The 27741-nt window shown below is 39.0% G+C and overlaps 1 protein-coding gene across 10 annotated transcripts in view; it reads right to left on the bottom strand.

Annotated features, from left to right (window-relative positions):
* Nucleotides 1-27741, bottom strand: part of LOC107222045 (transcription factor Sox-2) — a 314756-nt gene that overhangs the window by 72422 nt on the left and 214593 nt on the right. For 2 of the 10 annotated variants that reach the window (XR_006902926.1, XR_006902928.1), the window contains one exon: nt 26552-26595. The exons of 7 other annotated variants lie outside the window; for them this stretch is intronic. The gene's annotated coding sequence lies outside the window, so the exon portion shown is untranslated. Of the gene's footprint in view, nt 1-26551; nt 26596-27741 lie in introns of those variants that run through there. One more of the 10 variants, XR_006902922.1, reaches the window with a different exon arrangement.

Genomic DNA, 27741 nt, shown 5'->3' with positions numbered 1-27741 from the left:
ACCACTGCGGTGATGTTAGTTTATAGACAATATGAGAGACCCATTAGTACCAATGACATATCTCATCCCGTCTCATCCTCTGGCGGCGGTGACGAGTATCATGTTGCACCGTGACGTAATGTGTATATCCCTGGTTTCGAGATTCGAAGGGTGTAATGGTGCCGAGAGAGCGTTATTTTGCGTCTTGGTGAAAACGCATTAACGCGCTGCGTTTAATTGTTCAAAGTTTCTGCTTGATATTCGTCTGCTCTAATGTCGTTTCTCAGCGACTTATATGACATTTGGTAGGCGACGTGAATATCCTCGAATGAAAACTGGCGTGCGGCTTTGTTGAGTAACGGGCCATTAAGCGTTCACGCGATCTTGCGATTAATTATCGGGAAGAAGACTGGGCTCAACCCTTCCCGAAGTCCTCGTCGGCGTAAGACCTACGGCGAAGTCGAACCTGCACCACCCAAGAAGCCCAACTCCGTCCGCACAGGGAAATACATGTAAGGCAGGCAGTCAGAGTTCGCGCGCCGCGAACAGAAGCCTGTAATTAGGAAATAAAGATGTTTGGGGAACTCCGCGAGTCGAACATCTGCGAAGGATGAGGATCGGAACGGCGATAGGGGACCGTAGATTCCCGGGAACTGAGCGACCTGCTAACGATCCTGTTCAAAACAATGAACCCCCATAAATCTTGGGCAGGTGTGTCCTCCTCGAAAGCTCCGCGCCACGCTGCCTTGCGGCGATACCGTTCTAAGTTGCTTGGATCCAAGAGGATGTCGGGAATGCCTGCGGGACGACGGGAAGTGCACGGAGTGAGGTGTGAATTCTGCATGACCCAAAAATTAGGTCTGAGACTTGGAACGGAGAGCTAACTTGTCGAGGGTTGCGAGTGCTCCGGGAATCGAGCTGACCGACTGGACAAAAGCTTTCGCTTTCGGGTGGCTAATTATGCATCGGCATAAATTAAAAGCAAACACTGTTACCACCCTCCTTGGCCTGCACGAAAAGTACTCGACCGGCTCGAGTGCTCCAAGCAAACGGGGTCCGCAGAGATTCGCCGATCCGCTCGAGCAAACCTCGCAGCATTCGGTTCACGGCAAATGTCCCTCGATCCTCGAGATTCTGCAGAGTCCGGGAAAGTTGTTGCTAACTTTCCCGCATATCTTTATCGTAGGGAAGACCGCTGTACCCTTAGTGTATATAGTGTAGCTCGAAACACGTCCCTTATATTTTTGGGGTGCAGAAGTATATGCAGGAAAGACGCAGCGGTTTGTCGTCGATATCAACGTACAATCAATTCTTGTCAATGAGCTCAATTCGATTGATCTACTATATGCAGTTAAAGTTTGTATATATTTTAAGATTTCAGCGTCTTAAAGTAACTATTTCAGGATGTCGTTCTCAATTTTTGTAAATTTTTTCATTATTCATTTATGGCGTTAGTTATTTTACGTAAGATAATGGGCATGAGCGTACCTTTAAACACTGTTCCTATTCACAACAGTTTTTTTTATTTGCTTTCTGTTACAGATCATTGCGTGAAACGCAAATAAAAATAAAAAAACAGAGCTCCTTTTGATGCAGTAGAAAGTATTCCGTTATGTCGTTTTATAAAATAATGCAGAAGAGATATTCATAAATAATTTTCCTATTTTCGGAGATTCAATTATTTAAGGGTATACAATATTCATACTGTGGTCCTAAAAGAATTCATTCTCATCACCGTTTTATCTCAAACCAAGTGATAGACAAACGTTCGAATGAGTCACTGAATACACAAATAATAGTCTGTTGTAAATCCTACTTTGACCTTCTTACACTTACCCGTGGACTAATAAATTTTAGGGTGTTTTGTCACGGATAGGATTAAAATTTTATACCTAAATATTTAAAACTTTCCATTTTACAACGAAATATCGAATGAGTGTTTCGAGGTGAAACAATTTCCTTTATCGCGTTGCCAGGTGGTCAAAATTTTTATGATAATCTTAACTGCCAATATTTTTTATCGCGTAACGATTTTCTTCAGTTGAAAATACTGCCGTCAACACGAAGCGGTGCGCTACTGCAACCCGGGTCCAGCACCTCGATCTCGTCCTCGTCATCTCTCGCTTAAACGGACAACCGACACAAATCCGGACCTATTAACAGGCTCATTCAATTTCCGTATAGGATTAACAAAAGCATCGAATTACAAATTCAAATCCCTGGCACGTGTATCAAATACAACGAAATTCTTTCGACGTCGTTCCACCTGTGCCTCTAGCGACGGATATAAACGAACACTGAGCAAGCTCATTCGAGTGATTCACTGTATCAGACTCGCGAAAATTGAAAAACAAAGACGTCGATGATACAAGTAACGTTCAAGTTCAAACAAACCCGTTTTCGTATACCAATTTTTCATTTTCCAGATTGTCTTTACTGTTTTCCGATATATTCGAGCAGAGGAAAAACGAAACTCCTCTGGGGTAAAATGTGAGTCGAATGGGACCGTGGGACAAAACGGGACCCAAACGAGAAGTTGCATCGCGTTCCTGAAAGTTTCAAATACTTCGCTACGTCATTCTCTAGGGCCTCTCTCTGGTGTATTTTGTGTACCGTGAGTAAGAACGTATCTATAGATCCCCACCACGGCATAACCGTGTCATCGGATTCCGTCCGCGGAGAACGAACATGCCTACGTGGCCTATTGTCATTCTAATATCTAACATTTTGATTTATTTTATGGGGGCCAGGTCGCACGCATAAACATTGCACTGATGCGTTAAACGGTGGCTCGAGTCACTGTGCAATTACACAAGTCAAGGCTTGATTGCGGCATAAACAGTTAATACTGCATACAGCATAATATGAAATTTGCTGAACATCTCTCGGTATACGGAGTCGAATTTCACTGGCAAACTTCGCATTGACAGTGAATTACGCGAAGACGTTTGGAAGGATTATTGCATGCATTTGTAGAGTTTAACCTTAGCTGTATGCTTATCGGGCAAAGATGCAATACCGTGACAGTGTCGGGAAACAGAAAACCCAATTATGCGTGCGTCAAGTTTGTCGTCGGCTCAAGCAGGCTGGCCAACTCTGTCTCTTTCGGCCTGCAAGCGCGAACCGTGAATGCAAGCATGCCTCTCGAGGTTAGGTTGACTTCAATTCAAACCCGTCACGTTATGACTTCCTAAAATTCGCAACGTAACATTACCTCGAGACCTCTACGAATTTTGAAAATAGTTAGCGTTTGGCGCCAATCGAGTTGTCCTCAACGTCAGTTGGCAAGCCTGATTTGGCGCATGCGCGTTTGTTGCGACCAGTTTCTCGAGACCGAATCAGGGTATAATTACGACGGTCGAAAGAAAAAAAAACAAACCCCACGCGATGCATTTATATTTTTATCCGCTCGAGATTTATAAAAAAAACAACAACATCGAATACAGTTTCTTTTAGCTCGGTTCTTTAAGCAAAACCTTTACCTGCCTGAACAATTTTGTGAAGTTTACAATCGGAATTCCAAGACCGGTTTTTTTTACGATTGCTGCAGGTTCCGCGCCAGGAGGAAGAAGAAGAAGAAGAAGAAGAAAAATAATAAGAAGAGGAAGAAAAAAGAGTACAAGAAGAAGTCGAGAAGGAAGACGAAGTAGCTGTGGCAAAACTAGTAGTACGAAGTATTCTTCGCAATAAACTTCGCGTCAGAGGAACATATGGCGTGGCGGCAGTACCAGCAACAGACACCCACCTCGGTCTGGATGATTTACAGCCAGGACGGCTCCTGCGAGAAGGAATGCCAACATTGGCACAACGTGTCTTAGGTAAAGAAAGAAAGAGAGAGAGAGAGAGAGAGATAATCAGTTCGAATTTTGAGGAGTCGGCGCGGCCAGTAATTGCAAATATAATCAGATGCATAATGCGAAAACAGGAGAAGCCGAGGAAGAAGACAAACACGAAACGTGACTCACGACGGCTGACGCACCGGTCTGCGAGATGTTGTCGATGGCCGAATTCTCTGACGGTTGGTACCGAGGCTTGCTTTAAACCTATCGATAGAAATATCGCCTAATTGTGAGAGACGGAAAGGCGTTCGTACGGGTTTTTTTACCCGTGTACATCACGGACGGCGCGACGACGCGGCATTTCGAAATATTCCGCGTTATAACTTTGCAACACGCGTTGCCTCTGCCTTCAAAGTGACCTCGTACGGCTTACATAAATTATCATAATGTACGCGTATTATAACTTAGCTCTGCGAAAATACAGCCGCGAAGGAGACAACAATCGCGATTTTTGTCCCTCTTAGGTTTGATTTTTATACCATATTTACATGGTGTGCAATATATATATATACATATATATACATATGTATATACGTAATATGTGTATGTACAGTTTCGACGTGGGTGTGGCCTACTCATAATTCACTTTTGTAGGTACGTCTTGTAATGCTCGCCATGCGGCAGACTGCAGAGGTCAAACCTCGCCACGTTACATACCACTTCATCATTGTAATACCAATCTCTGTGAAGTATCAGCTACTGCAGAGTGAATATTGAATTGGAATGTTACCTCTACCGAGTCGCTTTTCAATGAATTTTCTGCAACATATTGAAGCAAGCCGCTACTCTTCTTCGAAGCGTATGCATGTATATAATACGAAATACGAAATCTCTCCTACGTTTGCACCCGATTTTTCTTTTTTTTTTTTCTTTTTTTTGTCTTGCATAATTCATGAACACCGCGTCGCGTTGATTCGACGACACGTAGGTACGATATTTTGATAAAATTACGGACAATAATTATAATTTTCCCACGAAATGAGTGTGGTAAAATTTTTAGAACTCGTCAACTTGTCACTAATAAGTCTAAAAACGTGAAGTACAGAATTCGACATTTTTTTATCGACGCGTGCATCAAAAGAAGTACACTAGATTGATATACAGTTGTCGGAATACACTGTACTCGATACTATTCCAACATCGAGAACAATGTTAAGATGAGACGTGGGTATTCAAAAGGTGATCAAAGTGTTGCGATCGATTCAAGCTGAAAAAATTTGCTGTCATCACTCCCGGTATGACAACAATATTTTTGTTCAAATAAGAATAAATTGCGTACACTTGAATATATTCGAAATGTTTCCTTTCTTTATACGTCTCTGATATTCAAACGTTGGAAAATATTACACAGGTATAATCGTCTGAATTTTTGATAAGACCGTAAAAATTTATTGAAAATCCGTAACTATCGTGAAAAAATTCGGTTCCGTTACAATTTTTCCGTTAATCAGTGTAATTGTTTACAATAATGAATAAAGTCCAGATTCATCGAGTTTCCCGGCATTTCGTTGCACAACAAGTAGATAGATTCGTTTCAACGACTTAACGACAGTGACAAAGAAAAAAAAAAAATTTTTTTTGAAAAAAAAAAAAGGGAAAAACTAAAAACAGGTACCCGTAGTGCCAAAAAATAAAAGGGAATGAGAAAAACGGAAACGAAAATAAAAATTCCAAAAGTCACAGCAACGGGCCTATTAATAGCACATCGGAGGTTAAAAGAAAAAGGAGAGATGACCGAAAGAAGAAGAAAACTTGATGGTGAAAAATGCGGTCCTGTAACTGGGAACCGGACGCCCCGCGGGCGGTACTCGGGCATTTTAACTCCTGGATCCCGGCCACGACGGGAGGCTGACCGGGTCCGCCTGGACGTGTCATATTAGGAGAACCCGGGCACTAAGGGCTACCAGAGGAGCTACCATCCGCCCACAGGTGCGAGAGTCCGATCATTCGGGCAGGTCAGCTCGGACCAGGGACATAATTCAGAGGCGTCGCGGCGCGTTGCGTCATTTTTACACGCTCGTCTCGCTTAGAAAAAATCGGAGGAGGAATCGGCGCTGCGACGCGCGGTGGAATTTTCAATCCGGCTTTCGCGCGATTTCTGACTAATTCCCACGATTCCAGATGCCGCTGCAGGACTTGATCGCATTGTCTGCCCCCGGAGCTGCCGAGCTCCCGGCCCCGAAATTCACGCGGGGGGCCGTAAATCAAGTTTCGCTGATGATTTACGCAGCGCGTCCCCCCCCCCCCGCCCCCCCTATGCGTAAGAAACCCACCTAGCCACGGAGGATAATGTCACCCGAGGAAACTTCACGGAGGAATTATTACATTCGAAGGGAACTATCTCGGTATATATCCTTACCTACTACGCTAATTTGCGATCGAGAAAATACGACGAATTTATTTTCTCCGATTCGCGTAACAGCGGGGCTGTACTTAGAAGTATCATAGTCTGAATACAATGACTTCTTTATACCTAGAAAAATTCAGTGCTCGAGGCAATAATTGAATTTTTATTTTTATGATACGAATATATTGTACTCAAAACTCGGTGATACTAAACTGTTTCGATTGAATTTTAAGCAGTTGTTTGCTTCGGGAAGAATTAAGCAAAACTTTTACCAACGAAAGATAAATTTGTTAATAGTAAAAATACTTTTCCTCTGATCATTCGAGGAAACGTTTATACTATACGGCAGACGAACTTTATAGTACCTACGTTCGTCATATGCCTCAAATAATTTTTTTGCTTGTAGGATTTCATTTTTCGTTTTTTAGGTGGGTTGAAAAATTTACTAATTGCATGTACACTGTTGAAATAATATTTTCGAGAATTCTTGCTATAACTGAAAGTGAGATCAGCTTTAACAAATTTTCCATGAGCTGCGTTCTACAATATACCTTTCATATGCATATTTTCGCTAAGAAATATAATCATGCATACTCACAATAGCAAAAGTGAAAAGAAAGGGGAGGATGAAGGTCTATTATTACAATAACTAACCGGAGGGAATCACATTCAGAAGCCACCTCTAGGCAGGTATGTACTTATTACAATTACAGTGCACTCTCTCAATAGTGTCTTGAGTATTTATTAAATTATTATATTTACAGTCGTCGAAGGTAAGTCTAAAAGAATACAATATGCTGGAATTTATTATAAATACAGGCTTGGATAGGGATGTTATACTTCAAATCGCTTCGAAATGCAGGTTAAAAATCTAGTAGACTCGTTCGGTTTCACTGGACGATGGTTCATTTTATTCAGAAAGCTATTTTGTATACAAATTCACTGAGACACTTGTTTTTCACCATGTTCGCATAGTTATGTGATTAACTTTACAAAATCGCACCGATATTGATTACGATCAACAAATAGCAACATTGAACTGAACCACTGATATATACAAAATCTTTTAGTAATAGTTTAAAGTTTAAAGTAGCGTTTTAAATAAAATGTATCTTCGCAGAGTGAAATCAAACGAATTTATTAAATTTTCAATAATTACCAAGCGATTTGAATCAAAGCATCGATATCCAAATTTGGATCAATTTCAATAATACACCCAGAAGAAAAATTCATTTCAATATAAACCTGTTAAAAAACTTGCATCTTCGTCACAAAGATTTATTGTATTCGAATAAACTTCGCTACAATAAAACAAATTTTCCTCGCTTACGCAAAGTAAATTATCTAATACTTGTAATACTGAAATGTAACGTTTCTTAGTCTTGCACAAATGCGTGAAGAATTTAAAAAAAAATAAAATTTTCCACATAATTCCACATTCCTATGTTTAAAAAAATTCGTGGCAATACAACTTACAAATACGATTCAATCTGGCACAATATATTATAATTAATAAAAGCTTATATATCTCGGAGGTATTTTCGTTCCAGCCAATATCCTTGCAACTATAAGCACAGAGGGCGCTGACTGCGTCTGCTTTAATGCCTCTGGCAATTAATTAGCGAGAGGGACACGCGCCGAGGGCAGATCGCGGCGAGGCAGGGCATACGGAAGCCATCGCGAACGTAACGCAGCGTGAACCGTGTCGGGGAGGTAGGAAGGAAGGGAGGGAGGGTGGGAGGGTGGGGGGGGGAGGGGGAGGACAAGATACGCGGCGAGGTTTCGCGACGCCTCGCAACGCGGCGAAATACGCGCGCTGACACCCTTGGCCGCTGCAGCGACGCGCGACGAGTTTGCGTTACAACGCTGCGCGACGCGACGCATCGCGCAAGGAAGGCCGCAGCGCGGACGCAACGCGACGCAACGCGACGTAGCGCAACGCAACGCACCGCAACGATCCTGAATGCCAGGCCATCCACGAATCCCGACGCACCGGCGACGCCGCTCGCATGCCGTTGCGCCTTCGCAAAATGGCTCACGCTCACTCGAGCACGTTTATCATTCTCTCCCTCCTAGCCTCTTTCTCGTGAGTATCAATTTCCGCACGTTTACGCATACGAAGGTCTCTCTCTCTCTCTCTCTCTTGCATATACGTTTGTTTAACGATGCTCGATCAACTTGATTCTCAGATTCTTTGTGAAAGCAAAATCTGCAGTCGAATTCTACGGACAATTTCAAAAAATGTTCATCATTCTCGGTTTTTAACCACACGCTTGAGCAATTCGATATTAATTTTTTTCTTTTTCATTAGGGCTGCGAGAATATAAACAATGTTGCAGAAAATTTAATTTGTAACAAACTTGTTTATCGTCGTCTTTACGCAAAAAATCAACAGTAAACGTGATGGTAAAATATTCAGGTTCACCCGGTACCTGTTTTCGGGTGTGAATTAAAAAAATATCTATCCTAGGGAAAACCAATAACGACCAAAGTTGTAACAAATTTAATTTTTAATAAGAATCAATACTAAACGAGACGATCGCGATGCAATAATTGAATTACACCCCCTCTTTCGGGTCTTGATCGAACAATATCGATCCTAGGGTAAAAATGATGGGTACTAGAATTGTAGAAACTTTAATTACAAGCAACTTTGGTCCCTACCATTTTTTGTGTGAAATTCAAAATAAAGGAGTTATTCAATAAATACAAATTGAACCTTAAATTCAAGATGGCGGCTGAAACCAGCGGGTGCGAATCGCTGCTGTCTTTTTTTTCTGTGCGAGCCCCTTTTTGGTCTAATTTGTCTAGACTATAGTGGCCGAATCGAATCAAGAGACTCGGTGGAGTCTCGCGCCAAGTGCATAACAAAAACAAGAAAAAAATAAATAAATAAATAAATAAATGACATTCACACACGCAGTCCTTTTACCGCGAAGAAAAAATCAACGGTCTATAAGGCGAAAATATTATCAGATATTTCTCCCCTGAGTTTTGGTTAACTCCGACATTAGAGAATTTTAATTAGAATGTGGGTTTGAAGAACTTTCGTTGAGCTCTATTTGAATGCAATTAGCGAACAGAGAGCTGAGATATGTAACTTGATGCATTTCTAACCTCGTTGAAATTGTCAGTTCGCTCAAAAATATTCATCGAGTATAAAAATGATGTAAAAATTGGCTTGACTCATGCGAAACTGACATTGAGATAACTTGTTTGAATTAATTATCGTTTTCATGGTTTCTAAGTCTCAAAGTAAATTTTTATTGGCAGTTTCCACTTTGATGTACCTACTTGGCATAAGATTTTTGCACCTGATATCGAACGGATAACAATTTCAATTCATCAGTAAGAGTCAACTGATCAGAGCAAAAATAATGATAATAAATTGCACATTTGAGATGCCGACCGAATAATTTGAGAAATCCGAATTATCCAAACATCAATTATCGAATTACTGTTTGCTTCGTGGTGAGCTTTTTGTGACGTTTGATTTATTCGCACACCCTTAATTTTCATACTCTGGTGTTGGTTTACATGAAAGGAATTTTGTCGCTTGATACATTCGAGTCAAATAACGTCCTCCTACGAAGCATACACGTCGATGTAAACGGATGTTGGAAACACCGTTCACCGGGCAGCTCAGAATTGGGATCATCCATTTTTAGCTCGCGTTAATTAATCTCATTATCGGTTTAATATGGCGCGGCAGACCCGGGGCTATATATGAGATGCGTATCAATTAATAACAAAATCCTGCTGTGAGACTGTCAGTCGTTTATAAGGATAACTAACGCTGCCTGCATTGATGCAACCAAACTATAATATCGTCGGAGCGTGTAATACGTAACTACACAGGCACCCTTGAGCTTCGGCGCTGAAAATGAGAGAGTCTGAATTTCAAACATCCACTGAGAGAAAAAAAGTCATTGAATCGACTAAATGTTTGGCCACGGGCGTCAAAGTAAATATTTATTCGTGTCAATTGTTGAAAGTTTAAATCAACTAAACAGTTTGTTAGACCAACAGATCTTGAATTGACACAAATAAATATCGTTAGTATAATATCACAATATGTTAATATATATGTACAATAATTTTATTAATGTTTGACTGATTTTAATTAAATTTTATTAGACCAACAGATCTTGAATTGACAAAAATAAATATTTACTTCGCCACCGATGACCACACATTTAGTTTGATTTAATGACTTTTTTCTCTCAATTTACATATATACTATACTAATCACACCAGCGAACGTTCACTCTTCGTTCATTTTCGATTACACATACGGCTATGTCAAATAGAAATATTGATCGCCCCGAAGTACATTTTACCCCAAATTTCGTAGAAAACTGTACATCTCTGAAGAATTCCTCAACATTGTGTGAAATTTTCAGCTAAACGTCTTCACCGGAATTCCAACTGGTCGCAAAATTTTTTAAACCAAGCATCGCACATCCGTGTCGACGATAATATCACGTAGGCATTATAAGAGAGCCGCCGCAAAATGAGTCTGCGTATCCTTGAACGCTACTTGCCATCGATGAGCAAAATACAACAGTGAGATGCGGATGCGGATACGTTAATACCTATGGATACGAACAAGTACGTACATACATAAGTACCAATCGCAAATTCGTACGCAGAGTGTATTACATACCAACACGCGATGTGTGGTGTAACATCAACACCAAGTGGCGCATGCTAATGAGTAATTAGTAATTATAGTAGAGCGAGGTGCATCCGCGTATCGAGTTTGTGTAAGCGAAGCGGTACGTCGTTATGTCTTAATTACGTAATTACGTAATTAGACGCTCGGCAGCGACTGAGCCCTTCCCTTTTCCTACCCTCTCAACTCATCCCATTCGCTGACTTATCGAATTTGAAACGGATAAGCGCAGGACGAATTCACTGAATTAATATACGATGACGCGCTTTGCTGATTGTATAATATTTAGGTATATTATACGCGTGCATTTATTTCAACAAATTGTTTTTCCTGTCTCGGTTACTTTTCTCCGTGGCAATTGTGCCGGTTGTCCACTTGAACTAACGCTGCTGCAACAGTAAGGAAACTCGAGTTTCTTGGGTCTTTTAAAACAGGTTATGAATAAAGTTCCAGAAAAATGATACCAGTTTGAGTTATAAAAAAAAAAAAATTGATACAAGTAATTATTTGGTGCAATTACTGTAATCAATAGTACGATTTTCGTATATTAGCTGACTTATACAATTATTTTTTTGTTTTTGTAGCTAAACAAGGTTTGATATCAACTCATTACATCAATTCGCGGTGCTGATGCCAAAGGGTGTATAATTTTTTTTTTTTTCATTGCCAATCGTAGCGCAGACTTATTTTCAAGCTAAATATTGAAAAAATGTATAAGCCCTTCTGGCTTTAAACTTTGATATACGTACTTCTGTCTTCCGATTGTAATTTTTTTTCTTATTTTTCAATATTTAGGATGAAAATAAGTCTACGGAGCGATTGGCAATGAGAATAAAAATCGTACACCCGTACAGAACATTATGCTACAAATTTCTCTCGGTACATCAACGCACCATACGCTGTTGTCCCAAGAGTTGCAATATCGAATGTAACGCCGCAGCCAGAACCAAAGTATAAAAGAAAAAAAAAAACAAATTTTTCTACATATCCTGTGCAATGTAAATATCACGTGTATAAATTTTAATTTGCATAGCGTGTTTACAGCCACGACGTTTATAACCGAATATGTAAATGAAAATTCATCAACCCAGGCAATATTTGATCTGCGGATCGACGATTGTGTGTATGTTTAATTAAACAAGCGTGTAGCTTTTGCCTTGGCCGTGTGTGTGTGTGCGTGTGTGTGTAATATGCCAACTTCTGAATCTGGAGGAAAAATAAAAAGCGCGAAAATGATGTTGTCCCAACTTTCGATTTGTTCGACGGTTTGACCATGACACCGACGACCGTGCCGGCAGAAGCAAAACACTTAAAGTGTACAGCTGAAGGACCGAATGACCGGGTCACGTGCAGCACGGCTCAAAATATTTCCAGGACTCGAGGTGAAGTGAGCAAACGTTGCAGACCGTCGAATAATTCAATTCGTTGTGGTACGATATTTCGCCACTGCCTGCAGTTCATGGTTGGACACGAACTCACAATTTTTTCTCTTTTTTTTTCGCAAAGTTATTTCTCAACATGGGGTAAGGGTCACACGTTTCGTGAGAACTGCTGATTTCCTCTAACCTTCGTTAGTTCGTTCCAATAAAAGTATCAAACCTGCACACGTGGCTGGAAAGTGATTTTTTATTCACAACAAAAACGAATATTTGTTTCTAAATAGTTTTTTTTCTCCAACGAATACGATTCTGTTTCATGGCGATGAGAGTAATTTTGGTTCATTGTTAAACCGAGAGGCAACGGTGAACTTGTGAGATTGACGGTCCGACTGCGCATGCGCGAGCTTTGTCGGATTTTCATGCAGGCTGGCCAACTCAAGCATCATAACCTGCAAACTCGGCTTACGGAAGTTAGGCAGGTAATGCGAATTTCTTTAGGTTAAACAGATCTTAAACACTCGATTCAAAGATCCGGAAAAGCTGGACAAACTTTTACGGTTAACTGACTGATGACCGATAACAGTTACGAGTGATCCTAGTGACATAATTTCTTTTTACCACTCGAAGCGAAGAGTTCGAAATCTTACGCCACCTTTCGAGTAAGTTGGCTCCCCTGCCTTGCAGAAGAAAATATTTCCGACCGGTAGAGTTCGATTATTTCGCGGATGCGCAGTCTGTCACTCGGACTGCTAAGAATGAGTTTGACCGTTTCGTCTTTGCATCAAACGAACAGCGAATTGGGTCAAGGTCTGAATGTGCGACTAACTATAATCACACGAGGTGAAAATTGGCTGTACCCACTTCTGCGATAACGGTAGATCGTCGTAGAATAAAAATTAACGAAACTACGATCAGATTTGTCAGTTGATAAACTCGTAGTCGAGGAATTTATTAGCTATATGTTTCGTATTCGCGGTTGAGACGAGCCGGCAACATCTTTTTACAGGAACGTTGGCGATGGCGAAGCCTTGAAAGGATTTATTTTTATCCCGGAATGACTAATAGCTGTCCTCAGGTGTGAAACGGCACGATATAGAAATTAGTGAGCAGGCGTTGCAGCGGCGGCAGGGTTTTGTTTTTGAACCGGTACCCCCGGGGTCCGATATGTTTGTTTAACGTGACGCGGTTGGGGCCCCCGCAAGAGTCAACGACCGCTGACGCGTCGTAATCGCCGTACCTTAGCAGGTATAAACCGAATGCGCAGGTATTACGGATGCATATATGCGTGCACACGCCCACGGCGTAAGGAAAGCGAGAAAGTGCCAAAAAACAGAGACGAGAATAATGAAAAACAAACGGTCTGCCAATATTATCCGACGTATCCCAATTCCGCTAATCAATATGCTGCTGCACCTCGTCGGTGAAAAACATACTCGATACTCACAACATTTGCACCTACATGAGCACTTGTACACTTCGCCTGAAATTCTCAAAAATAACAACGAATACACAATGCATCATACGCAACTCTCTCTCTCTCTCTCTCTCTCTCTCTATCTCCGTCTCTGAATGACGAAAAACATTCACCTCATCCGAGCTTATTCGTACGTCAGTTTTTGTCGAGAGTGAATTTGTGGATATAAGATTGTTATTATTATTCCTTGTGAAAATCGGTCAACATAAGTACTTATCTCATCACGAAATTCTCGAGGGTCTGCGTCGAGACTGTTTGTCAGACACACGGACAATGAGCTTTAAGTTTTGTACTCATTAGGTATGAGGAGCGCCGAAGGTTTCGCTTTTATTTGGCAGTGCTTGAAGCAACCCTAACTGAGTCACTCGCGATACCGACCCTTTCTGGGTCACGTGACCACTCTATGCTCGGTCATAATAAGAACAATATCATAGAAAATAGTCCGTCCCTCCCGTTTGCAAACATGGTAAACAATATTTTGACCAAACCCAGAGACAAAAGACAATTTACAGACAAACGACGATTGCGCGGATTTCAAATATCACGTTTAATCGAACATTTCGTAGGGCCGTCCTTATTTATTAATTCATGATTCACGCGCGTCTTGCGAGTTCTTTGAAAAATGTTTTGCATAATACCGGAACCTTTAGCGCAGTCATTGTTTTTTATGAGCAACACGTATAAAGCAATAACACAGCCTGGGCACTTTCCAACCAGGTATGTACCTACCACGCGTGTAATGCCCACTAGTTACGTACCTTGTACGCTCCGTGTGGCTGGAATATAACTGTACATGCATATTGGATCTACACACCGTCGACGGCGGCTCGAAAATTAATTATTTTGCCGTAACCAAGGCTGTCGGCGTCGCGCTCGCAAAGCCGAAGAAACTGTGGCGACCGGAAAGTTGGTAACCGGCAATCTCGGCACAGTCTCGCCTCTGTTCGCCTACTACGTTGCATTACGACCTCCGTTTGATAGAATAAAAAGTACCGCTTACCTTGTGCTAGAGATATAACTGTACGATCTTATCTGATCCTGATCGCGTGATTTTCGTTCATGATATTCTTCAATGGAATCGAAACTTTTGTCTTTACTTTATGTCGTACTAATTAATTATACCTACGCGAAAGTTCGTTATGAATAGTCAAGTTTCGCTAATAATTTTGGCAGGTACCGATCGATCGCTAACAAAAATAAAAGTACGCGTTAATCGAAATTCTCCGACTTTACGTTCGTCTCCAGAAATTTCAACGTACCATTTTGTTTACCGGTTGTTTTCGTTTCTTTTTTTTTGCTTTTACAAAAGCATCGCATGCACTTAGTAACCATCGGCAATCCGTTCCGAAGCATTCGTCTTTCGCCGTGACATGATCAGATCAGAAGTATGAAAAACAAGGCAGGATATGTTGCAGGTGCCATAAGTTGAACCCCTAGGAGGCATGTGAGTATGCACGGGGGTGTAGAAATTGGCGGGTAGATTAGCGTTTGAATCCGGGAAGGAAATCTTGCAACACGGAACCGGACGGAACAAACAATCTACACACACACACGCGCATATATATATACATACATATATAGAGAGAGAAATGAAATTACCCAGAAGAGGGTTGATAAGAATTATTACCAGGAATAGAAGGTGCGACTCGAGCGCCACCGCGGATGAATTAAGACAAATCGGAAGATTAGCATCGCGGTAAATTAGAAGCAGGGAGAGAGAGAGAGAGAGAGAGAGAGAGAGAGAGAGAAAGAAACAGAGAGTCAGGGTACCGATGACGAAGTACCGAGTTTTGTCGCGGCTAACCCGAGCATGCGAATTGGTCATTAGCTCTCCTTCCTCTTATTCGTCTTACGTCTCTTGGATTATCTGGCCCTTGCAAACGCAGAACTTTGTACTCGGCTATGCGCACAGATTGCGCATGTAGTGCCGATCTACAGAAGGTTAGAATTGACGCTCCAAGGGAAACGATTTACTTAGGAACGTGAAAACGTCACTGATTCCACGCCATTTCATAACGCGGGACAATGCACGCATGCGCAAATAGCGTTGCTCAAGGGAGCAATTTAATACCTCTTGCGCAGACGTAATCCGTCGCTGACGATGAGCCTGATTTCGTAAACGGAGAGAACTGCAGCTGACAATAACGGTAGAAGAATGAGAAAATTCGAGGTAAGAACAAAGGAAGAGACGTGGAAGAAAAATCTTGCGACTTCACGCGGTACAGGAAAACCATATTTTGGACTTGAGACGTCTCGAAGAGGCTTCTCGTGGGTCAAAATAGACGACACGAGCTTCGTTAAAAGTCGTCTTCTGGACCAATGTGTCAGGTGAAAAGTTGAGACCACATTCGCAGAGAAAATATCTTCACACTATCTTCGATTTCGCGGATCGAGTACCTAAACGGCGCAACGTACTATTTTGAAACAATTTTTCTTGCGCAACATTGAACGGGAAAGAGAACTCAGCTTACCCGCCAGGTAACCTCGTCACGCCCTTATGCCTACTATTCAAGGTGGGATCGCTAGCTCATGAAAAAAAAAAAAATGGAATACCCCTTCTCGCCCCCCTTCCTGTCCAGACTCTGGCGCAATGAATAATTTTTACCCCCTCAGAATCCCATAGGTAAGTATTTATAGGCACATATATATACTGCAGAGTTGCTCAAATTACAGTTGCGGTATTCCAAAACCAGTCATTGGACTGTGTTCATTTGAAGGTACTGCTCCCTCTCTCCATGAAAAAAAAACTAGATGAAACCTTTCGGGATTTGCCGAGAGTAAAAAATATTCAAGACACCATGTATGCGGATTTTCATACGGTTTTATCTAGCGTCGATTTACTTCTAGCTTCAGTGTAGGTACGGTATTATTCTCAAATAAAGGCGTAACAGTGTTTTTTTTCCATTCATTTCTCGTTATCAGTCACCGTGCCAAAGTTGAAAGTCGTTATTATGAACACTGAATTTTTAGGGCATTGTTGAAAATCCATAAATAAAAAAAGACAGTTCTACTCGGAATCGCAAAAATTTTCATACCTTGCAAAAAGACGTATCTTTACTGGCTTCGAAGTTACGAATTATTTACTACCTTCACGATCACACAGTTTATTGTACCTAGCACAATTTTTGGGATGGTCTAAGAAGAGTGAAAAAAAATTTCCAAAAATCTTAGAAATGAATAGGAAAAATATTTCCGGTAGATTTTCAAAATCTTGGTACTTTTGACTAGAATTTTCTGTAACTTTTTTTCAGATTTTTAAGACTGGTCCGAAAATACGACGTTAAATTGATCCTAACTTCGAAACGGCTTCTTCAAATTTTGTAGAATCAAATGTTGCTCTTTCAAAGTAAAAACCGAACCACCTCGACAGGACTGAAATTTTACTCCACAAAATTTGAAGAGTTGATTATGCCAACAAAAAAAAAAAAAAAAATGCGGACGGTAGTGTTTCAAAGTACTGCCACATACTGAAATTACTACCCAATGCTAAGTATAAGATCGCATGTGATTCCCCATATATATTAAATGTAAAGACCATTTTTCAACGGTGAGAAGCGATTGTTGAATCTAATTCTAATTCGATCAACTATTCACCAAGCTTAAATTCAGGGCAGTTAACGAAACCGATGTTTAGCCACTTTTCACGGAATTCCACCAAAGTCCCCTGTTGAATCTCTGACGAACCCTACGATCAGATCCGAACTGGATACCGGGCGATTTTATCAGATGGAGTTTGGTGGCATTCCTGGTAGGGTGGAGGCGGCTATGAAGTCCTCGGCTCTCTCCCCCCTTCGCAGGGCCCGCAAGGTGTCGGAACAGCTCCCCGTACATCGGAGGGAAGGTATGAGAACTATAAGGTATACGGGAATGGGGATGAGGAAGGACACCTGGTGCCGGTAGCCCACCCTCACCGGCAACTTGATATATGTTACGATTTAGGGCCATCCGAAGTTGGTACTTAGGCACGCCCGAGGCCACTGAAATCTAGATTTCGTGCAGCCGATGCCGTTCCTGGCCCGGGATTTTGGGACTTGAACGTACGGCCCGCCCGACGTTTACGGCGACAAATGGCCGTTCCACTGATATACCTGCGGGTAAACTAATTTGTTAATTGAAACTGACCGTCTATGGTCAAGGGTGTTACTGCACGCACAATGCACGCGAAGAATCTAGGCGCACGCGATACAAGATTCTTACAGTGAGCTTACGATTAAGGATGTGTGGGATGTATACTAACGCCAAAAACGTGCCGTGTTGAAAATAAAAAAGTCATGTCAAAACGATGGTTGAACAGGCTGTTCGAGTTGAATTTGAGTTAAGAAAGTCTCTGTGAACCAGAAAATAATATATATCGTGTAAGAAAGAGGCAGACTCGGTCTTTTCGGGCCGAGAGTAAGTTTGCAACATGAGTCGTATAGGCGAGGCTGAAGTAACAAGAGTACGCTACGCGTTTCTGCGCAAGATACGAAATTGAGGTTACGATCGCGTAATCTCAGATTTGTTTGCAACAGCGCATGCGCGTAGTACAAAAAAATACCAGTTTCAACTCACGCGATCGGTGGAAATAGATTTTGAGTTTTGAACATAGTTTTTTGTATTAACAACAAGTTCGTTGTCAGTTGATAGTTGAAAAAAAAAGAAAAAAAAAAAAAATCGAAACTTTGTGAGACCTTGTACTAACCCCGTGTAACAATCCGACCTTGACCTTCTCATACGCGCGTAAATAAATGTTTGAAACTTTTTTAAATTCGATACAAACATTTTTGGGCTAGATCAATCACATCTTCATTCTCTGTATGTTGCGAAAAACGCGGAAAAAAGTCGATCGATCTAGCCCAAAAATTGGTTGTATCGAATTCCAAAAAATTGGACAAAAAGGTAACATAACTGTCAACATTTTCTGAGAATTTGCGATTTTTTAGCTGATAATTACGGCAGCGGTAAAAAAAACGATTAAAAATCCCGAAAAACCGATGCTTTTCTTATGGGAAAAAGTAAGGCTTCCTAGGCGTGGGTAAATATGGAGGGAAGAATTTTTAAAAATTCGGACATTTTTTTTTTCTAATTATTTCGAACCAATTTGGGGGGTAAGACCATTAAAATTCGATTTTGCCCTTCTTAAGGACAGGTCTAAGGTATATGTACACAACTCGAGGAAGGAGTGGATATTTTTAGGTAATTGGCTGTGAACGCGATGCTGCACGAGTTCCGGGACCACTCGCTCACGATCAGCGGAGAAGGAGAAGCGCATGCAGTTTGGGAGCGCAGCGACGCGCAGCCGATTAAAGTTAACAGGGTAAGTTATAACCGGGATCCCCCACCCCCACCCCCACCCCCACCCCCACCCTCCATCCTCCTGTATCAGCGTCAGTTTTACCTCACAAACCGTTGGTTTTCCGCCTCTAGTTACGACGCGCAACCATCGCCGTGAATTTAGCCGCAGATTTGCGGCCCGTTACCGGGAAGTTTTACGCTTTGGCAACGGAGAAACCGCGAGGTGTGCTCAACGTCGAGTCGAGTTGCAGTTTTGATGTAACCCGGCGTTTTTCTCCGATTTATATTTTTTCATAAAAATATAAACGGCACGCGATATGTTATAAATTTTTAGCGGCTTTCGCGGTAACCGCAAAGTCGAGGGGATCGCTGTAATCGTAACTGTAATCTAATATACCGATAAGGAAATTCATTGGCGTTACGATTAACCGGCGGATGCTTATCTGTAATTTATGCGCATTTTTATCACTCTCTCTCTCGTGATTTTTGTCATGATTTTATATGTATAAAAGGTGTATGTTTACATCAAAGGGTTACTGAAATTTATGGATCTATAAAGTCACCGTTGTGTTAGATCGGCCATGTTGAATTTGAAAATTCGAACGAGTCGTCACTGAATTGATGTGTCGATAGGTATGTTATTCATAGTCATTATAATTTACCTGAGTTGATTGATTTATTAAAAATTAACTCAAATAATGAGAAGCAACTGAATTACGGAAGATTAAATCAAGTTCTTTTGAATTAGTTTGCATTCGTGGCAGAATTATTTTCAGAGTTTACAGAGAGAAAAAAATTTAATTGAAATAATAAAATTAAGTTGAATTAAAATTTGTTCGAATTAACAGGTAATACAAAAAAATGTATCGAAATTTTTTGAAACTCTCTTGAATGAATTATTGAATTATATGTATAAAAGAAATTGATATACGTGAATTGAAATTAATTAAATTAAGCTAGAGAAATTTACTTGAATTGAAAAAATTAATTTGAGAAAAACATCAATTTAAATTACACGAATTACCTTAAATTAATTCAACTCAAACAATTATTGTGTCACTCTAATTTAGAGTTATTTCTCATTCGGTTCCGACATCCCCTAAACTTGAAAACGGTTTCTCTCTTGGTCGGAGTTCACTATAATAACTTTTTGACCAATAAACCAAGTTTCGGTCAACTTTTTAGTGTGAAAATTTTGATATGGCTGCAATTTGGCTGTATATAGTATACAGTAAGATATGATAATCCTCCAATTTTTTGACTTTCAGATCTTTCCGATTACAAAAAACACGGTAATCAATTTTATCACGTTTTTAAAATGATCCATTACCTACAGATTTTGAGTACTTCTTGTCGTTGGATAACAAATGTGCCTTAATATGTTTTTGTGCAAAAAAGTCTGATCTTTCCGAATATGAAATCCAAAAACTGCTCAAAAACACATTTTTTCGAAATTCCCAGTATCGCGTGTGCAATAGACAAAAAAATCCGTCGTTTTCATTTTTTCGCGCAAAAAAGTATAAATACTGAAGTAAATCCTGAAATTTATATAATGGGTTGAAAATGTGATCACAATTAAATTTATACAAATGTTCCAAAGATGTATAATATATTCATTTTTATCAACTCTATAATTTCAAAATCCACTTCAAAAGGTCTACTTTTTCGCACAAATAAGAAAAAATTATTCACCCCCCCCCCTCCACCTTCCCAGGCGTGGAACTGTAGATTTCGGAAAAACGTGTTTTTGGCAAATCTTGAGTATCCACATTAAAATAGATTTCATATTCGGAAAGATCCGATTTTTTTACACAAAACCACGTCAGCTCAAACATATTTTCTAATAAAAAAAAGTGCTAAATTTTCGAAGAGAAAAATTCAATCACAAAAACGTGATGAAACGGATTAACGTCTTCCTCGTAAATGATGAAATCTAGGGCCTAAAAATTGGAGGATTTTCATACCTAAGTTATAGAAAATAATCGAAAATCGTATAATTATACACGTCTGATTTAACTGCGAGGAAAGAATTGTTTTATTCGAATGGACGATAATTCACATAAGCAAACAGGTTTTCACTCGTAAGTAAAAGAAAATAAAAAAAAATTGGGTATCGACGTGGTTCTAACTTTCTTGTTTGGTTTATACGCCATTAATTTTATCAACGTCAATATTTTCATCCAAGTTACCAAAAAACGTATACATATACTCCTCGCGTCAAAACTCACGTATGAGTTAATCGAATAGTAATTTCTACTAGTCACGAAGTCATTGATACTGTGACTTTTCTTTCTCGCTTGCCTAGCCGCCGTCTGAAGCATAATATTAATAGCCTATATAATCGAGCGGTCTTCTTCCAAAGCCTAATCGAGCGCCACTGCGTAGCGCTTGTGCAGAAACAAGTTTGCGAAGAAACTTGAAAAACCTGTGCCAAGTATATTTGCACGCTTGAAGATACTATAACAAGTATTATATATTGTCGTTGTATCCGTTATTAAATTCGGACATATTTACCGGTGAATTTTCGCCGACAAAACATGTCGCGTGTCTAACGGCATAAGGTCGTAAGCGCCAAAAATGTAATTTTAGCGGAAAAATGGCGTATAATTTTTTCATTCAACCGTTCGTTCCGAAAATGATCCGAACGTGTAATTCGACCGAAATCAAACGTTTGAAAATATAAAGACAAACGGTCGTACGTTGGGTAGATACGACTTTTTTCCATTAATAAGTACGTGAAAAAAAAAAAAAAAACATCAAAACAGAAGGTCGTAACAACCATGTTTTCGTTTTCTTTCTGCAATCGTTCTGAAAACGATTGAAACGTATAGATGAATCGAAATCTGCAGAAATCCAGAAATGTTATAAAAAAAAGTTCTCGAAGATAAAAAAAAAAAGAAGCTCGTAAGCACCAATTTCATATTTTTTATCCAAACGCTCCAAAGACTACTGAAACGTTTAAAGAATTGAAAGTAGCAAAGTTATACGGTGAGGAATCAGCGAACAAATCACCAATTATCGGAATTTAGGAATAAAAATAATAATTTTTGGGAGTTACGCCCTTGCGCAATTATCGTCGTAGATCACTTTTTCAATTCTCATCAGGACGAAAAAGTCGTACCTACCACCGAATACAACCTTTTGCTTTTATTTGATGAATTTATACTGAGAACCAAAAAGGAAAAAAAAAAAAAAAAAATTATATATTCCTGGCACATAAGACATTATGGAATGAATCGACATAGGTTTTTATCGTTGAATCAATAGCGGAAGGTCGTATCTGCCGGTATATACGACCTTTCGCTCATAAGGGGTTACATGGGTTTGGAAATGTAAAAAAATCAGTTGAAAAAAAATCTCTTTTCACTCACAGTACAACATATCAAGAATATTTTCCCAAAGTTTCGAACCAATTGAAGTAAAAGTCTAGGAGAGAGATAGCCTTTGGAAATTTCTCTCATTTTCATATTCCAAACCTGGATACGATCAGAAAAAAAAAAAAAATAAAAAAAACACGCCCCTTTTCTTTTTATAAAAATTTTCATCCCCGCGAAAAATGTTTCCATTTACGAAAATTAAACGTTTCTTTTCCCCTCGAATAATCTTTTTTCTAAAAGTCTCACAACTATGTAATAACGACGCTTAAACAGGTTGCCGTGAAAAAATTATTTATCTCGTTGATGTATTAAGTAAATGCTTGTTATAAGTGTGTGTGTGTGTGTGTGTGTGTGGCTATGCCAGCGCATGGACGATATAAATATAGCGCGCGGAGAGCGCGAGACCTCGTAAATTATTCAATTACGTAAAATCCCGACAACTGTGTAAATCATTCATTATCACCTCTCAAGCCCATTGAGCGGTTTTCAACGAGCCCGCATATAAAATTACACTAAAATCCAAGTATAAATAAATCTTACAGGAATAATGGCACAAGTACCTTGTTAGCGGCGTTGAGTAGTGAACGATAGTTTCCGCCGCTCGTGTATAATGTAGAATAAGAAACACTTAGCACCTCTTTCACGCAATTTATTACCAACGTCATTATATGATGTGATAAATTTCGGCACTCGGTTGCGATGACGAAATACCAAAATAATGATAATGAAGGAAAGAAAAACTATTCACGATAGAAGTTACATACACGCATCTGTGCTAAAAACACACGCGCACGCTGAATCTCTGAATCTACTTGTATAACCGAGCATAAACCCAGAGCATCCAACTCTGAATGATGCGAATGGAACAGAGCTGAGGGAGGACTTTGAGTTCTAGTCTGTTTACGCTTGGGCCAAAACAAGCCTGGCAAATAAACACCCCCGATAATGTATTTGAGAATGGGCGTGTTACTTTTATCCGCAAAATAGTGGAGAAATCCGAGAAATCCGAGAAATGCTTTTATTTTCTAACTAAATTTCGAAAAAAAGACTTGCGAACTCTTCGGATGTTTCATCTTTTCACGAAAAGAAATATCTGTACTACAAAGTCGCTGTGAACACAGTTCAAGGAATTTGAGTTGCTTATTTTGAGTTTCGTAAAAGTTATAGAATTATATGTAAGATAATTATTAATCATATTTTAGACGAGTATTCGCTTCCATTTGGTACGTACTAAATATAAATGTATAAAATGCTAAACGCACTCTGCATACAGATGTATTTAATTTCAGTGAAAAATTTATGTTTTTTCATCAAATATTGATTGTTGCATGACACCTACAAGAGGCGTTTACATTAAACACATCGTACATCGAAGCGCTGGAAAGTTGGAAGAGAAGATACGTGCACTGGGAGAATTTTTTAATTCCGGTTACCGCTCAGTCCTTCACTATTTCCATTTTTTACCGCAATCGAAAAATATAGTTCGAGGTAGAAAATGAAAATTAGTTTTCTAGCTGTTACCGGAAAGTCTAGTATCCGTTACTATTCTTCCTCATTACGATCACTGTTGCTAGATTTTCTTCTAACTGTTGCGAAAATTTAATGCTTTTGAAACGAAAAAATCGACGTTAAAGCCTTGTTTAACTAAAAAAAGTAGAGCAAACCGAACAAACTGATTTCGCGTTACAATTACTAAAAAAGGATCGACAATAGCGCAAAATTATTACGCGTACTTCGACTTTCGTAATTCCAACAATATTCGAACGGTTTTTTTTTTTTTTTTTTTTAACGATACCTGTTTTACTGAATTTTTCTAATTAAAAAGTAGAAAAGTAGTAGAAATTTTTCTCAGTGTATGGTACCTACACATGTATACGAGAATTATCGGACTATTTTCTCTATAAAATAATAATTAGAGCCAAAATAAATATATATTGAAAAATTACAAAATATGTGCGTATAATATATACTTAAAAAACTAAAACATGGAAAATAGAAACTACATTTTCCGGCTCTAAACATCATACTTTATGTAAAAAAACCAACTAAGGAATGGAAATGATTTCATTAAAAAAAAATGTGTATTTACGTATTAATCCGGGCCCTAATAATAATAACAACAATAATCATCGGTAAGAGGTAAAGAGTTTGCGAATTATTTTCACCGTGTCGCGACGATTCGTTTAAACAGGGGAAAAGTAGGCGTATTTATAAGGCGAGAAGCCGACTAACCCTCGATTGTCGGGCCCAAACCGTGACACACGACATCGAGAATACACGCATATGCATACATGCGTATACATATACATATATATATATATATAGGTAATTGAAAGCACTTTGGCCAGAACCCCGCTTATGCTCTACACTTTGCCTGCCTCGTCCGCATTTGCATTTAGTGGCGAGGGTACCCCTCCTTCTCTCCCTTATCCACCCCCACCCCCACCCCCAAACCTTGCCTTTTAACTCGAAACGACTTGTACGTTACATGCATGAATATTTTATATAAATATATATATATGTATGTATATATGTGACAAATGCCCCGTTTACTTCACTCGATATGATATTTACTGCGTCGAATTAATGTCTCTATCCACGTGTACCTGAATTTGCATTTATTTGTACGTAAATACATACATGACCGTGACATTTCTTCATCTCGCCAAGGATATTTCCTACATTGGTACGATCCCTGAAAAGTTTCCGAAACAAAATTTTTTCACATTTTTTCATTCGCTCTTTATTACCCTACGATTTTTTTAAACATCTCTAAAACACCTACGTTGATTCTAGTGAAACAAGAGAAAAAATTCGTTCGATTTCCGATGTGAAACATTCTCACCCCAAGATTCGGGATGGGACCTGGTGGTTTTTTTTTTTTTTTTCTCATTACAATTTTTGCTATTTTTCTAATCGTTTTTTTCTACTTTCGTACCTGTTAGAAATCTATGACAATACGTACCGCATCTCGGGCTTTTTTACCGATTTTTAAAATTGTTTCTCCAGTTAGACAAACGCACAAAATTTTACAGTAGACTTTGAACAGGTATGAAAATAGAAACAACGATCGAAAAAATAGAAAAACTGACTAACAAAAGTGGAAAGAAAACTAGGTCTCACTCTGAATCTTGCGTGAAAATGTTTCATTGCGGAAACCACGTTTTTTTTTTTTTTTTCGTTTCATTAACATCAATTTGGGTGTTTTCGAGATGGGATTAAGAAATTATAGGGTAAAGACGAGTGATTAAAAAAGATACGAAAATATTTTGGAAGCTTTTCAGGAGCTATACTAACGTAGGAAAAGTACTTGATGAAATTAGAAAATGTTACGGTCAACCGTTTACTGAGTTGGTGTAGAATGCCCTATATGTATGTACCTACGTATAGGCATCCCTGCACGCAATGAAATTTTCATTCCGTCAAACTTCACTCCGTGTCCTATTTTGCATCAGTTACATTTAGCGACGTACTTATTCGTTGTAAAATTTTCTCGCCATGACTTGAACGGTTTGTTTAGATAATGTAAAGCTTGTTTTAATCTCTTTTTGATAACTTGAATATTCATTCGTTCCATGATCTATTGCTATTATTCGCGGATAAACGCGGCTGCGAAAATATACATATAATAAACATCATTTGATTATACGCGGTGGATCACGATTAAATATAAGAAATTTGTTTCACCGTTGAAAAACATGTTTACACAAGTAAAAATGTCATACGAATATGCATACATAAGATACTTGGCGCGTGTATATTTGTGTTTTGTACGCGCGGATGTGTCAATAATTAAAAAACATTGGTGAAATAACATATATAAACGATAAAGATAATGTGTTTACGATGTGTTTCATCCGTAGAGAAATATTAAGACTGGGTGAACAAATTATCATCGTATTGGCGAGACAATGAAGTGTAAACAATTACATTTCCACTAAATGATCATTTTTTTTTCAACAGTCGTAACTCATATGCTGGATGTAATATCGTTTATTTTTTGACAATCAACTTCTCGGAGACGTGAAAATGAGATCCGCAGGATTTTAGGAGGGGGCGAAGATAACGTTGATGAGTGAATGTGAGTTGGATAAGCATGGCTTAGATTTGTGTAAAATCGTGTTTCAGTCTTACCGGAACAAACGTCGATGAGTTTTGTATAAAAAGTGCGATAGTGAAATAAAATTTGGATTCTTTTATATAATTACCTTATTCTCCCGAGTGAGTCGCTTTTGTTCGAAACTCGTTGTACTAGAATAGAGAAAAGGTAGAGCAAAAAATAAATAAATAAGTAAATACGATAGAAATAAGATTCGATTGAAGAAATTGAGAAATAATAACATGTATTCATCAACACGGTTAATGTTTCAAGCCCAGAAATATACAGTTCGAATTTTCGATCCTTGATATTAAAGTAGAGAAGAATCCGCATTTATTTTCGTAACTGATTGCCGCAAGTTATGATAAAAAAATTTGTCGATACGCGGAGAGACTTTTAGTATGAATCTTTGTTTTATCGCGTACGCAAAATTGATACGAAATATAAGAATTTAGAGATAATCGGTACACTGTTATAATCCTTCCTATAACAATAATTTGAAATCATGATATTTTTTGATGCATTATCCCAATATTTATGAGCAAGAATTAGTAAAGTACGTTTAGAAACATTAATATCTACTGTTGGAAATTTAGAAGTGTGAAAAAAAGTGATGACAATAAATAAGAGCTTTAGTAAAAATTATTCTGAATATAAGTATTCGATGTAGCAGAAGTTGCAAACAATACACTAAAATTTAGAGTTATTATTCTCTGTAAGAAGGCGCAAAGAAATGAGTAACACTTATAATCTTTGCTACTGGGGTTCAGAAAAATTCTAAAACTTTATACCTACGAAAAACGGCCGAGTATTTCTGAGCTGTTTCGGCTAACTGGATTTCGTCGCAATTATTCCGATGAAAGAAGTATAAGTATAAGTATAATTAACGGATTACGAAAGTATGTGATTTGAAAGCGTATTCCTCTACTATAACGCGTGTAGTTTTTGAGGTTAGGAACGTCGCATCAAGCACCGGCTTTTTAAAATCTAAAACAAATTCTGACGATTGTTACATCGAATGTTGAAGGTATTATTGGTTTTTAAATATGGAAAAGTACATTGCCGTATTAATAATTTATATGTACGTAAAAAATGTTCGACGATCTAGTCGTTGACTTCGAATCTGAGGTCCAGGTAAGCGTCGTTACAGCGACTTGCAGTTTTAACGTGTAATAAGTCGCAAATAGCCTCGATTGGAACAAGTAAACTCTAATATTAAGATTACAGATTTCCGGTAAGTATTGAGAATAAAGTGAATTGAATGATTTGGCGTTCTACCAAAAATTTTATGTTACAAA

Source organism: Neodiprion lecontei, chromosome 2, assembly GCF_021901455.1.
Source record: "Neodiprion lecontei isolate iyNeoLeco1 chromosome 2, iyNeoLeco1.1, whole genome shotgun sequence".
Lineage (NCBI taxonomy): Eukaryota > Metazoa > Arthropoda > Insecta > Hymenoptera > Diprionidae > Neodiprion > Neodiprion lecontei.
The sequence above is the reverse complement of the archived record's forward strand: the minus strand, read 5'-3'. Positions and strand labels throughout refer to the sequence as shown.